The 13,484-nt window shown below is 46.9% G+C and overlaps 1 protein-coding gene across 4 annotated transcripts in view; it reads right to left on the bottom strand.

Annotated features, from left to right (window-relative positions):
* LOC119979502 (multiple epidermal growth factor-like domains protein 6) overlaps window positions 1-13,484 on the bottom strand; it is a 451,484-nt gene that overhangs the window by 129,891 nt on the left and 308,109 nt on the right. The gene's annotated exons all lie outside the window — the stretch shown is intronic.

Raw genomic sequence — 13,484 nt, 5'->3', positions numbered from 1 at the left:
ATCCATTTAACAAGCCTGTATTTATAGGGTTCTTCCACTTATCAAGTGGAAGTTGGGTCAATAGAGGTCATTGGGATCCTTATTCACCGGAGAGTAAGGAGAGGAGAGGAAAGAGCCCATATTGCCATTCAATCAACATCTCACAGCCAAGCAGGTAATAAATACTGGTCTAGAGACAAGTCTACACAGCAAGTTTGCAAGCATAGTAGACTGAAGACTCTTACACATTGGGGGCAGTTCCTGTATGTATAATCACCAATTGAGCAAAGTACAAGTCTTCAGAGGGCAGGAGGTGGAGTGGGCCAAGGGTGGTGCCTGGGTTGTATGTACTAAAGGAGGGATATAAGTTGCCAAAAGCCAATTGGTGATTCACAAGATAGAGGAACTCAGAGCGGTTAGTGCACAATTAGCATAGACATAGACATAGAACATACAGTGCAGAAGGAGGCCATTCGGCCCATCGAGTCTGCACCGACCCACGTAAACCTTTACTTCCACCCTATCCCCATAACCATATAACCCCTCCTAACTTTTTTGGTCACTAAGGGCAATTTACCATGGCCAATTCCAACTAACCAGCACGTCTTTGGCCTGTGGGAGGAAACCGGAGCACCCGGAGGAAACCCTTGCAGACACGGGGAGAAAGTGCAAACTCCGCACAGTGACCCAGCGGAGAATCAAATCGAACACACAGAGGGATCTGGGAGCGCAGTCCACAGTTCTCTAAAAGTGGTAACACAGGTGGCCAAGGTGATTAAGAAGGCATATGGCAGGCTTACCTTCATCAGCCGGGGCATTGAGTGCAGGAGTTGGGAAATCATGTTGCAGCTGTATAAAACATTGGATTAGACTGCATTTGGAGTATTGCGTGCAGTTCTGGTCACCACTTTATCAATGAGCTTCTGCTCAACTTCTCAACCATGAATGCTGCAAAGCCTACGTTTAATATCCTGAATCCTATGCTTGTATTCAATAGGAATATCAAACTTAATTTGAATACAATCTGGTTTTATCTTCCGAACACAATGAAGACAAATTTTTTTTTTTTTAAATTTAGATTACCCAATTATTTTTTCCAATTAAGGGGCAATTTAGCGTGGCCAATCCACCTACTCTGCACATTTTTGGGTTGTGGGGGTGAAACCCACGCAGACACGGGGAGAATGTGCAAACTCCACACGGACAGTGACCCAGAGCCGGGATCGAACCTGGGACCTCAGCGCCGTGAGGCGGTTGTGCTAACCATTAGGCCACCGTGCTGCCCTACAATGAAGACAAATAAGTCAACTGAAGAAAGTGAGATACAGATCAGAATGCATCAACCATGGCCAGCAATCGAATGGCATCATTGTTATTACTCTCATAATGATGGAGTGCTGTGTATAGTTCTGGCCCCGCGCCTTAGCAAAGATATCCTGCCAGTGGAAGGAGGGCAACACAGATTCAGAATGTTACCAGGGCTTCAAGACAGAGAATAAGAGAGATTCCATCATGTAGACTTTTGTTTCCTGCAATGTAGGTTATGGATGATTTGTTTTAGGATTTTGAAAGAAACTGTTAGAACAGATGGAAAGAAACCTCTTCAACTGGTGGAGGAATCTAGGACAAATAACCATCAACATAAAATAAGATTCAGGCCATTCAGGAAGTAGTTAGGAAACACTTCTTCGCATAAAGGGTGGCAGAAGTGTGGGACTTTCTCCCGCAAAAAGAATAGATGCTCGCACAATTGATCATTTTAAATCTGTAAGTGATAGATTTTATTAGTTGTGGACGTAAAAAGGTGTGGAACCAAGGTGGACAGATCAGGCTCGAGGGATTGAATGATCTACCCGTATTCCCACGTTCATCATTCCCGGGACTTTTGCTGGAGGGGAAATCAAGCTAGCTAGTCAGTAACGCAAGAGCTGTTCAGTAAATTTCCTTAAGACTCAAACCACTGAGATTTCTTTATTGTAATCTTTGCTTAACTCCTGGGCTAAATGATCAAACAAAGTGACAGCTTTTTGTATAATAAAGCTTTTGCTCTAATCTATCACCCATTAGGCATTTTGAATATAGAGCACACTTCCTCCATTATTATATTTAAATCGTGTCGCACCCTCCCCGTCACACATATAAGACTTGCATTGTTGCAGGACAGAGTGACCAGCTCAACATGAGCATCACTGTCATGCCTGCAGAATTGTGTTACACTCTGGGGGTAAAAAACTAGTAACAAAGTATTTGATTCATTTTCCACCATCTGCAGTATTTTGCTTTTTATATTTTTTTATTTAAAAAAAAAATCGAATTAGTCTTGCAGTGGAATCATTGTGCAATCTCTGCTAAAACCTGCATTCAAACCAGACCAGGTCTGGAGGGGTGAAGAGTATAGAGCAATTGGCACAATCCATCCATTCAAATTAACACCAGCTGAATAAATTTGTATACTACATCAAAGACCAACAAAACGGTTCATCCAGAGAAAGCAAATGATCCGCTCTTTTAGATGGTAGAATGACTTAGCTCACTGTCCTGTCACCATTTGGATCTGGGTTCAAACCCCGTGCAAACAGAAAGCAAAACATTGCGGACACTGGAAATCTGAAGTAAAATCAGAAAATTCTGGAAATACTGAGCAGGTCAGGCAGCATCTATGGAGAGACAAACAGAAGGCGTGGTTTCATGGATAAGAAACAGAGTCCCATTTTGGGGGTGTTTCCCAGTGCTTGCAGTGCTGAGAATGACGGCATTATTAAATGGGACTCTGCTTCTTTCCAGGAGCTCGATGAGAAACGCCGGCTGAGGCCCCGCTTAGACCCATTTCCTGCACTAATGAGCTCAGCTCAAATCTCCACTGCCGCCTCCGGACCCCACCAACACCCCAACTTACCAATTGGGGGTCCGCGAGTCCCCCTACACCCCACCTCATAACGGCAGGGCACCCTTGGGCCCCATCCCCGGCATGGGCAAGATACCACCTGGACTGCAAACCTGGAAGCCCCACTACCAGCGCCATCTGTGCACCCAGTCATTGCCAGGGTGGCACTCAGGTGGCATCAGGGGTACCAGGGTACCACCCTGCCCAGAGCCCGACCACGCAGCAGGCCCCAATCGCCTGGGAGACCCTCCAAAGCGACATTATGCCTGGTCCATGAATGTGGAGGCCAGTGCTAAACAGTGCCCGATCGAGGTAACTCCGCTGTAGGCACATTCAAGTGAACCTAACTACTCACCTGAATACTCACCCCAGTGAGGGCGAGTTCCAGATCATGAGATTTATCCGTCCCGGGTTGGGCACGACGAGGTGGTCAGATCGCGGCCAGAGATAATGGGTTTGTGGTCTTTCATCAGAAATGAAAAAACGTTAGGGGCGGGGGGGGGGGGGGGGGGGGGGTGAACACAACCGAAGGGGAGGTCTGTGACTGGGTGGAAGACAAGGGGGGGTAAATGACAGAGGAGTTGGTGACACAGGCCCAAAGAGAGAGGGACAAAAATAGAATGGGACAAATAAAGAAACAAGAAGATGTGCCTACAGGAGGTGTGAATGGCACAATGATAGACAGCTTCAACGCAAAAATAAATACACTAAAACTAAAACCCACAAAGAAAAAGGAAACAAAATGGGCAAAGATTAAGGTCTGAAATAGCTGAAATTGTTAAATTGAGAAGGCTGTAAGGTGCCTAATCATAACATGAATTGCTGTTCCTCGAGCTTTCATCGGGCTTCATTGGAAAATGGCAGTGAGTTGGGGACAGAGAGTCAGCAGAAGACCAAGGTGGAAAATTAAAATGACAGGTGACCAGATTCTCAGGATCAGGTCCACAAGCCTGGCTTGCTTGTCTGACGCCCTGTACTGGATGAGCAGAAATTTCCGTCAACTAAATATTGGGAAGACTGAAGCCATCGGACAGAATCTTGGTGAGGCATCAGGGGTCTTGCCGCTGACTCTTTTCATGAACGTGCACCAAATCACAGGCAGTGGCAAGGCCACTTGTGAATATTCCCCTGGAATAAAGACCCCAGGAGGTAGAAGTCTCACCTATCTAGAGCTGCTGGCCAATTGATTGAGGGACCTCGCACCCGTGCCCTGAGGTGAAAAGCTGGCCACACAGTTTTAGCTGCCTTGCACACCGCATGGCATTGAGACCCTGCCACTGATGGGCTGACGCTCCCCCTCCCCTTAACTGATCATTAAGGGGACAGAAGGGCCTCAATGGCGATGGTAAGAGGCAAGCTTCATTCTAGTGAGGGCACAAAAGCAGCGGGATTCCATCATACCACCGTCCTGTTAAATTAAATGCCGTTCCTACCTCCTAAACTCACAACCAGCATAAGATTCCCCCAATGTCTTCAATCCTCACCTCTTTTGCCATCAATAGGCTGGTTTAGCACACTGGGCTAAATCACTGGCTTTTAAAGAAGACCGAGGCAGGCCAGCAGCACATTTCAATTCCCGTACCAGCCTCCCCAAACAGGTGCCGGAATGTGGCGACTAGGGGCTTTTCACAGTAACTTCATTGAAGCCTACTCATGACAATAAACGATTTTCATTTTCATCAACTTCACCCTTCGTCCTGGGAATTGCCTGAGGCTGAGCTCGACTGTTCATGTCTGAGTCCGCACAATTACCAAAATTATCTATTTCCACCTTTGTAACGTCACCTGACTCAGCCTCTTTTCAGTCTAACTGCTGCCGAAACCTTCATCCATATTTGGTACCTCTAGACTTGACTATTTCAGCACACCCTTAGCTGGCCTCCCACATTCTATCTTCTGTAAACTTCAGGTCATCCAAAGCTTTGCAACCCATGACCTAATATGGACCAAGCTCCATTCATTCATCACCTCTGCAGTCACCAAACTACACTGACTCCCAGTTAGGCACCACGTTGATTTTAAAGTAATCGTCCTTATGTTCAAATCTTACATGGTCTCTCCCCTCCCTTTTTCAGTAATTTCAACCACATAACCGTCCAAGGTATCTGCACACCTCCCAGTCCAGCCACATGAGCAGCCTTGATTTTAATCCCTTCACAGTTGGTGGCCGCACCTTCAGCTGTCAAGGTCCTAAACTCTGAAATTTTCTCCCTAAACCTCTCCACCATTCTTTATTTCTTTGGGACACTCCATAACCTATCTTTTCGACTGGTCTAGTATCTCCTTATTTCTCAAATTTTGTTTGATCACGCTCCCAGAGAAGCATCGTGTGATGTCTACGACATTAAAGGCGTTAAGTAAATATAAGTTATTGTTGTTGTTTAAAGTATGCGGTAAAAAGGAAAGCAGCACCACACTTGTTGAGCTGAAACAAAAGAAAACCGGAATGTGGCTGGCAAAGGAGCAGAACAAGTCAATCTTCAAGAATAGAATGAAAATCCCTTCCAGGAAATAGTTGGATCCTCCCCTGGAAATTGGACATGTCTACGACTGTGAGGGAATAGACTGTCCATTCATGTTGCTGTGACTTTGGATTACAATTGCATACCATAGAGTTTATTAAGATCCCACCTTGGCAGTCAGATGAAATTCCAGTACCTTGCACAAAGAACAAGCATCTGGAGACCCTGGGGAACCTCCAAAGACGCCAGACTGGTGTAGGAAACGTTGCCTGCTCATTCCCAGCTTAGCCCATGGATTGTAGACATCCCAGTCACTCATTGTTGGCATGAGTCACTGACCACTAGGCTACAAATCCCAGATGTACATCATTAGTGTGTCTTTAAAAACAAAACAAGGGCTTGAAATGAGCTGATGTGACAAGGGAGCCTTCCTGATCAAGTTTCAGCCACGCCAAACTATTCAACATGTCGACCTCCTTTTCAATCTTGACTCATATCGTTGAAGCTTCTTTTTTTTAATGAGACATAGTTGTGGGAGAGGTTTCTCATCAGTCTGCTGGAAGTGAGAAATCTCCCACATTTAACTCAGGAGCGGGAAGGGTCCCAGATGGAAAATGTTCCGTTTGCGATGAGTTACCAATTAAACTCATTAATGAGCCAATTGGCATCAATTATCTGAGCCCACTGAAATTTAATTGTGGGTCAGGGGTTAAATGGGAGTAGTGCAAATTTCCCTTGTTTCCTGACAGCTGCCCAGCAAATCCCGTCAGTTTTTGCAGCAACCTATTGGGGTGTCCCTCACTGGAGGCACTCAATGATGGACCGAGTGACCTGCCTTTGGGACGGAGAGTGTGCTGAAAGCCACCCCCTTGCCCTTGTCTCCGTCACCCTGCCTCTGCTCCCATGATCCCCTTCTCCATGACGCCCTTCCCACCCTTGCTCACCTTAACCAAAACTCCCTGGGAAAGGGTCATTGACAGTGCAATCAAGTGACGCTTGCACAGCATTGGGCAGCACGGTAGCATAGTGATTAGCACAATTGCTTTACAGCTCCAAGGTCCTATGTTCGATTCCCGGCTTGGGTCACTGTCTGTGCAGAGTCTGCAGGTTCTCCCTATGTGTGTGTGGGTTTCCTCCGGGTGCTCCGGTTTCCTCCCACAGTCCAAAGATGTGCAGGTTAGGTGGATTGGCCATGCTAAATTGCCCTGAGTGTCCAAAATTGTCCTTTGTGTTAGGTGGGGTTACTGGGTTATGGTGGAGGTGTGGTCTTGGGTGGGGTGAACTTTTCAAGAGCCGGCGCAAAACCGATGGGCTGAATGGCCTCCATCTGCACTGTAAATTCTATGAAATTAACCTGCTCACTGACGCTCAGTTTGGCTTCTGCCAGGTTTACTCAGCTGTGGCCTCATTAGAGTCTTGGTTAAACAAGGACAAACAAGCTGAACCCCAGAGGTGAGGCGAGAATTACATAGAGGCAGCAATCCCATCAACGAGGTATCAAAAAAGAATCAAGGTCAGTGGGGCATGAGGCCACAACTTTAAGTCATGGCCAGAAGGAATTTAACTGCAGCCTCCTGTTGTCGTCAGTAGGGAAATCGGCCAGAGTCTCAGGTTAGGGTCATTGAGGAAATCAGCTGGGATCTTTGGTTGGGGTCAGTGGGGATATCAGCCAGTGTCTCAGGCTGGGGTTAGTGAGGAAACCGGCTAGTGTCTCCAGCTGGGGTTAGTGAGGAGATTTACTGGGGTCTCTGTCTGGGGTCAGTAGGGAAATCGGCAAGAGTCTCAGGTTAGGGTCATTGGGGAAATCAGCTGGGATCTTTGGTTGGGGTCAGTGGGGATATCAGCCGGGGTCTCCGGCTGGGGTTAGTGAGGAGATTTTCTGGTGTCTCTGTCTGGGGTCAGTGGGGAGATCAGACGGGGTCTCCGGCTGGGGTCAGTGGGGAGATCAGACGGGGTCTCCGGCTGGGGTCAGTGGGGAGATCAGACGGGGTCTCCGGCTGGGTCAGTGTGGAAATCAGCCGGGGTCTCTGCTGGGGTCAGTGGGGAAATCAGCCGGGGTCTCTGCTGGCGTCAGTGGGGAAATCAGCTGGCATCTCTGCCAGGGTCAGTGGGGAGATCAGCCGGGGTCTCCGGCTGGGGTCAGTGGGGAGATCAGCTGGGGTCTCCGGCTGGGGTCAGTGGGGAGATCAGCTAGGGTCTCTGCTGGGGTCAGTGGGGAAATCAGCTGGTATCTCTGCCGGGGTCAGTGGGGAGATCAGCCGGGGTCTCCGGCTGGGGTCAGTGGGGAGATCAGCTGGGGTCAATGATAAACTAGGTGAGTGGATTCCCTGCACAAATCTCAGCTGCTTATTTACACAAACGTTAATAACAAGAATAACTGACCATACCTTGCAGACTGGGTTATTTTGTTCCCCATTGTGCTGTGCTCTCATTAAGTGACCTCATGCCTGTGGAAACATAATCACTATCTGAACTCATTCCTGTGGTTTCCGGGATTATTTGGTCCAATTTCAGCACAGCCGCAGGAATTTATTTGTCCTGGAAACAGCATTCTGGATGCTGCCAAATCCGAAAGACGATCGGAAATCTGCGGCCCTGTCAAATGCTGAATTTACCTGAATTTATCATTTATCAGCTGTTATGGGCCAGGGTTTAGAGAACCCCAAAGTGTATCATGGAGTTCACCTGACCCACAACTTTTAATAGATTGTGGTATGGGGAGCACACGGCCCACTCTACAGGTGTGGTACAGCAGAAATGGAAAAGTATTTTTTAAAAGAAAAACAATGTTTGTTCTATGAACTCAAGTTAACCTTTTCAAAACATACAGTGAACATCTCAGCAACCATCAATTCAAATACAACCCCAAAGAATACAACACTAAGCAATCCTTAATAACTTCCCAAACAACATCCAGAAGACAAAAGAAACCCCTTTTAACAGAAGCACATTAGGTTTACATTCACTACTGAGAACATTTATAATTCTGAATTCACCAAGTGATCAAGAGATAGTCTTTTCATGGCAGAGATATCAACAGTACACCTTTTCTGTCTGGCTTCAGCTCCAACACTGGAAACAAAACTAAAACACACCCTGCAGCAAACAGCCTAAAACGAAAATAAAAAGCTGACAGACAGCCCAGCTCCACCCACTGTCTGACATCACTGCAGTAATAAAAAACCATTTCTTAAAGGTACTCTCACTACAGATATTTATATACACACCCATTTATAAACACCCATTTCTTAAAGGTACTCTCACATGACAGAGCCAAACTCTCATTAATTAAACTTTACCTCATAAAGTGGCTGATACTCTCCAACATTAGGTTGGCAAAATATAGCTGATGCAAAGTGGATCATCGATATTCAAGGTTATTTTGTTTTTAAGAAATTAAACAACAAACATGACAGGAAGATTTCCTCTTTGCTTGGTGAGGAGCTAAGGATGGAAACAAAGGCAACGGCCGACAAAGTTCTGCTACCCAGAGTTCTTTATCTTAATGTTACTGCATTATAAAAGGGACAAAGTTGAGTTTCCATTGTGTAGAAACTCGGTCAGATACCAACTGGAACACTTTGTGCCGTTCTGGGTCCCGCGCCTCAGGATCCACATATTGGCCTTGGAGGACGTGTCGCACAGATTCAACAGAATGATACGTGGGATAAAAGGATTAAATTAAGAGAACAGGTGCATAAACCTGGAGGTATATTTTCCAGTGCCGTCGGCCGTGGGGATAATTGCAGGCAGGATGGACAATGTGATGGACCACTGAACGGTCCTTTCACCTGAAGCGGGAATGTATGGTCGCAGGGAAATCCAGACCAGAAAATCCCACCCTCTGTGGGATTTCCTTGAGTACACATGATAGCGGAATGACCCGATCAAGAAGCCTAAAATGTTAACACCACTCAACAAGGTGGATCAAGAGAAACCACTGGGGGAACATAAACTTTCAATTAGAAATAGGTCATTCAGGACGTCCGGTAGCGTTATGGGGAAGACTTGCACGAGGCGGCTCCGGCTGAAGTACTGCACTTTTAACCCTTTTCTTTTAGTTCCAGCAGGATTCTCTTTTGAAAACCCACATACCTAATGGGAGAAGGATCCTATATAGGGGAAATACCCAGAAAGGTCAGGGGAATAAAGACAGAAAGTAGAAGGTCGACGACAGAGTCGGCGATCTCTTGGAGCTGGTCGGCAGAAAAGATGGCGGAGGGGCTCCAGCCACTCCATCAATGGCTGAGATTCTTACGAACACCTGGCGACAGAATTTGACAAACACTGGCGGGTTGTACTGGGGGATCTCCACAAATCAATGGAAAAGGCCTTGTTTCCCATCCGAATGGCTTTGGAGAGAATGAAAGAAATGGTGACGGCCCAAGAAGCCTCGATAAAAGATGGAGGTGGCATTTTCAAGGCACAGTGACTAGATTGCCTCACTGGAAGCGGAGATATCTCTGCTGAAGCAACTAATTGCTGAAGGCCAAGGTGAATGATTTGGTGAATTGTTCCAGCAGGCAAAACATCTGGATTGTAGGGTTTCCAGAGGGGATGGAGGGCCCAATTCCCACGGTGTATTTTGCAGACATGTTCGGGACGTTGATGGGGGAGGGTGGATTCACATCCCCTCCAGAGTTGGATCGTGTCCACCCCACACTCTGGCAGAAAAGTCTTGCCCTGGGGAACAACCGTGTGCAATAATCGCAAAGTCTCATAGCTTCCATGATAAGGAGCAGATCCTGAGATGGGCGAGGGCGCATTGCAACTATAAATGGGAAGGCCACACCATCCGGTTCTTCCGGGATGTGGGAGTTGATCTGGCAAAGAAGAAGGTTGCTTCAACAAAGCCAAGGCTGCCCTGTACAAAAGTGGAGTTTGGTTTGGGGCAGTGTATCCAGTGCAGCTATTTGGAGGGAAAGGACTATTATTTTGATGCGCCGGGAGGGATGGACTCATTTGTAAAGAAACATGGGTCAGGTGTGGTATGATTAAGCTTTTTGGGTTTGGGGATGGGCGTGCTGAATTGTTGACATGTTGGCGTTCCATGTTCATGTTTGCATTTTCCTGTTCTTATTGAAGTTGAATTTGTAACATTTGCGCTTAGCTTTGAGGTTCAGTTTTATTTGGGGTTCTGTTCTAATTGTGATGGAAATATATAGTGCACGATTTTAACTAAAAAAATCAGAGTCCATTCTGGGTGGGAATTGAGGGGTTGTTCCCGGCGCGTGGTATTCGTTTTCTTTCCGGCCCTCGGTGCATATCCTGCACTAAGGAGTTCCGAAGAGCGGAGCTCCTCAGTACTGGAAGAGATGGGGGCGCCATCTCTCAACACTTGACACAATCACCAGACCCTCCCAATGCCCCAACCCACCTGTTGGGGAGTCCTGGAGCCCCCCCCCCCCCCTGCACCCCACCACATACCAGCAGGGCACTCCTGTGCCCAATCCCCAGGGCAGGCAAAATGTCAGCTTGACACCCATCATGGCACTGCCATGACAGCGCCAAGGTGCCCAGATGCACCTGCAGTGCCAGGGTACCAGCCTGGCTAGAGGACGGCCACCTGGAGGGGCCTCTGATCACCTGGGAGATCCCTTAAGAACCGCTTCACCTGATCCCCATTTGTGGGGACTAATCGGCACTTAGCTGGGGACTCCTTGGTGAGACCGATAGATGCCAGATGGTTGTCTGATCTGGCGCCAGCATGGCTAGGTGGGTTTTTAAAATTGCGACGTCTGGCGAGATCTGTTTGAACACACCAGGTGTAACAGCCGCTGGGAATCCCAGGGGAGGCCTCTTGCGGGATCTACCGGCCATGTCCCTCTCTAATTCTCACAGGACATGGCTGGTAAATTGTGCCCATAGTTCCCTGTTGGTGAACAATGTTTCAAAGGGTTTTTATACTTTGTTTTTTTGTGATCCTTTTTCTTGACTCTAGGTGGGAACCGCCCTGCTAACCGAAGAGGTAGCTAGCAGGAGCGGTATCATAGGGTTGACTGCAGATCATTATCTGCAGTCAAGAAGGCAAATGGAATTTTATCCTTCATTGCTAGAGGGATGGAGTTTAAGACTAGGGAGGTTATGTTGCAATTGTATAAGGTGTTAGTGCGGCCACACCTGGAGTATTGTGTTCAGTTTTGGTCTCCTTACTTGAGAAAGGACGTACTGGCACTGGAGGGTGTACAGAGGAGATTCACTAGGTTAATCCCAGAGCTGAAGGGGTTGGATTATGAGGAGAGGTTGAGTAGACTGGGACTGTACTCGTTGGAATTTAGAAGGATGAGGGGGGATCTTATAGAAACATTTAAAATTATGAAGGGAATAGATAGGATAGATGCGGGCAGGTTGTTTCCACTGGCGGGTGACAGCAGAACTAGGGGGCATAGCCTCAAAATAAGGGGAAGTAGATTTAGGACTGAGTTTAGGAGGAACTTCTTCACCCAAAGGGTTGTGAATCTATGGAATTCCTTGCCCAGTGAAACAGTTGAGGCTCCTTCATTACATGTTTTTAAGGTAAAGATAGATAGTTTTTTGAAGAATAACGGGATTAAGGGTTATGGTGTTCGGGCCGGAAAGTGGAGCTGAGTCCACAAAAGATCAGCCATGATCTAATTGAATGGCGGAGCAGGCTCGAGGGGCCAGATGGCCTACTCCTGCTCCTAGTTCTTATGTTCTTATGTTCTTATTATAATGAGCTTAATGTTCTTGTTTTGTTTAGAAGTAGGTTTTAGTTGTTTATGTTTGCCTTGTTGTTATTTGTGTGCAAATTTGAGTATTGTAGTGTCTGAGGGTGAGGACAAGGTGGGGGCAGAGGTGGGGGTTGGGGGTAGTTCGCTGACGGTGACTGCAGGTTTTCCTTTGTTTAGTCTTGTGAGTGGGTCTGGCAGCCATCTTGGTCGGGCTTGGTTGCTGCATCTGTTGGATAATCCCTTTTTGTGTAAATGCTTGACTCCGGATTGAGGGGGGAGCGGCGGAAGGCCCCCAAATTTTTTGGTCACCTGGACTGTCATGTGATTGAATGGCCCAATGAAAAGGTTGAGGGTTTTCTGCAAGAGACTCACTTGCAGGCCAGAGACCACACAAGATGCGAACGATGTGGGCGGGACACGATTTTCATTCGGGCCTTGATGGTAGGGCCCTTGGAGCGGCAATATTAATCAATCAAAGGGTTCAGTTTTCTGCCGCTAAGATCTTGGCTGAACCCAATTGTACACATGTTATCATCTGTCACACTTTGGCGGGCATCTCGGTGGTTCTGGTTAATATCTATTCTCCAAACTGGGACGATATGGATTTTATTAATAAGCTGCCGGCCTCCATTCCTGATTTGGATTCGCATCAGCTTATTTTGGGTGATGACTTAAATAGTGTTTTGGATCTGTCTGTATCATTCCAAGCCCAAATCTCAGACTCCATCAGAAATGGCCAGAGCGTTGTTGTATTTCATGCAGCAGGTGGGGAGAGCATATCCGTGGTGTTCTTTGCACCGAGGTGATAAAGATTTTTCGTTTTTCTCCCATGAGCTCCAGGTATACTTGTGTATCGACGTTTTTGTGGTGGAAGGTCTCGCCTCCCCTTGGTGGTGGAGGCTGGTTACTCAGTGATTGTGATATCAGACAATGCCCCACACTTTGCTAATTTGACATTAGAATCGGGTTCCTCTCAGCGTCAGCCATGGAGATTGGATACGGCATTATTAATGGACAAGAGATTATGTGAATGCATGTCCGCCGCCATTGGGGAATATATTAAATTTAATAAAAGAGAGTCAATCTCACCTTTTACACAGTGGGAAGCCCTGAATGTGGTTATCGGGGCAGGAGATAATTTTGTACAAAGTGCACATGGTAAAGATAGCGAGGGAGGACTGGCAGGAGCTGGTGGACTCCATTTTTTTTTTTTTAAATTTAGATTACCCAATTATTTTTTCCAATTAAGGGGCAATTTAGCGTGGCCAATCCGCCTATCCTGCACATCTTTGGGTTGTGGGGGTGAAACCCACGCAGACACGGGGAGAATGTGCAAACTCCACACGTGACCCAGGGCTTGGATACGAATTAATGAAAATTTTTAACAAACAAATCTTTTTAAAAGCAACTAGGTCGCTCAGGAGCAAAATCAGGAAACATTTTTGCGTACAAAAAAGTAGTGGAAAT

This window comes from Scyliorhinus canicula, chromosome 16 (genome assembly GCF_902713615.1).
Source record: "Scyliorhinus canicula chromosome 16, sScyCan1.1, whole genome shotgun sequence".
Taxonomy (NCBI): Eukaryota; Metazoa; Chordata; class Chondrichthyes; order Carcharhiniformes; family Scyliorhinidae; genus Scyliorhinus; species Scyliorhinus canicula.
Note: the sequence above shows the minus strand (reverse complement) of the source record. Positions and strands in the feature narration are given on the sequence as shown.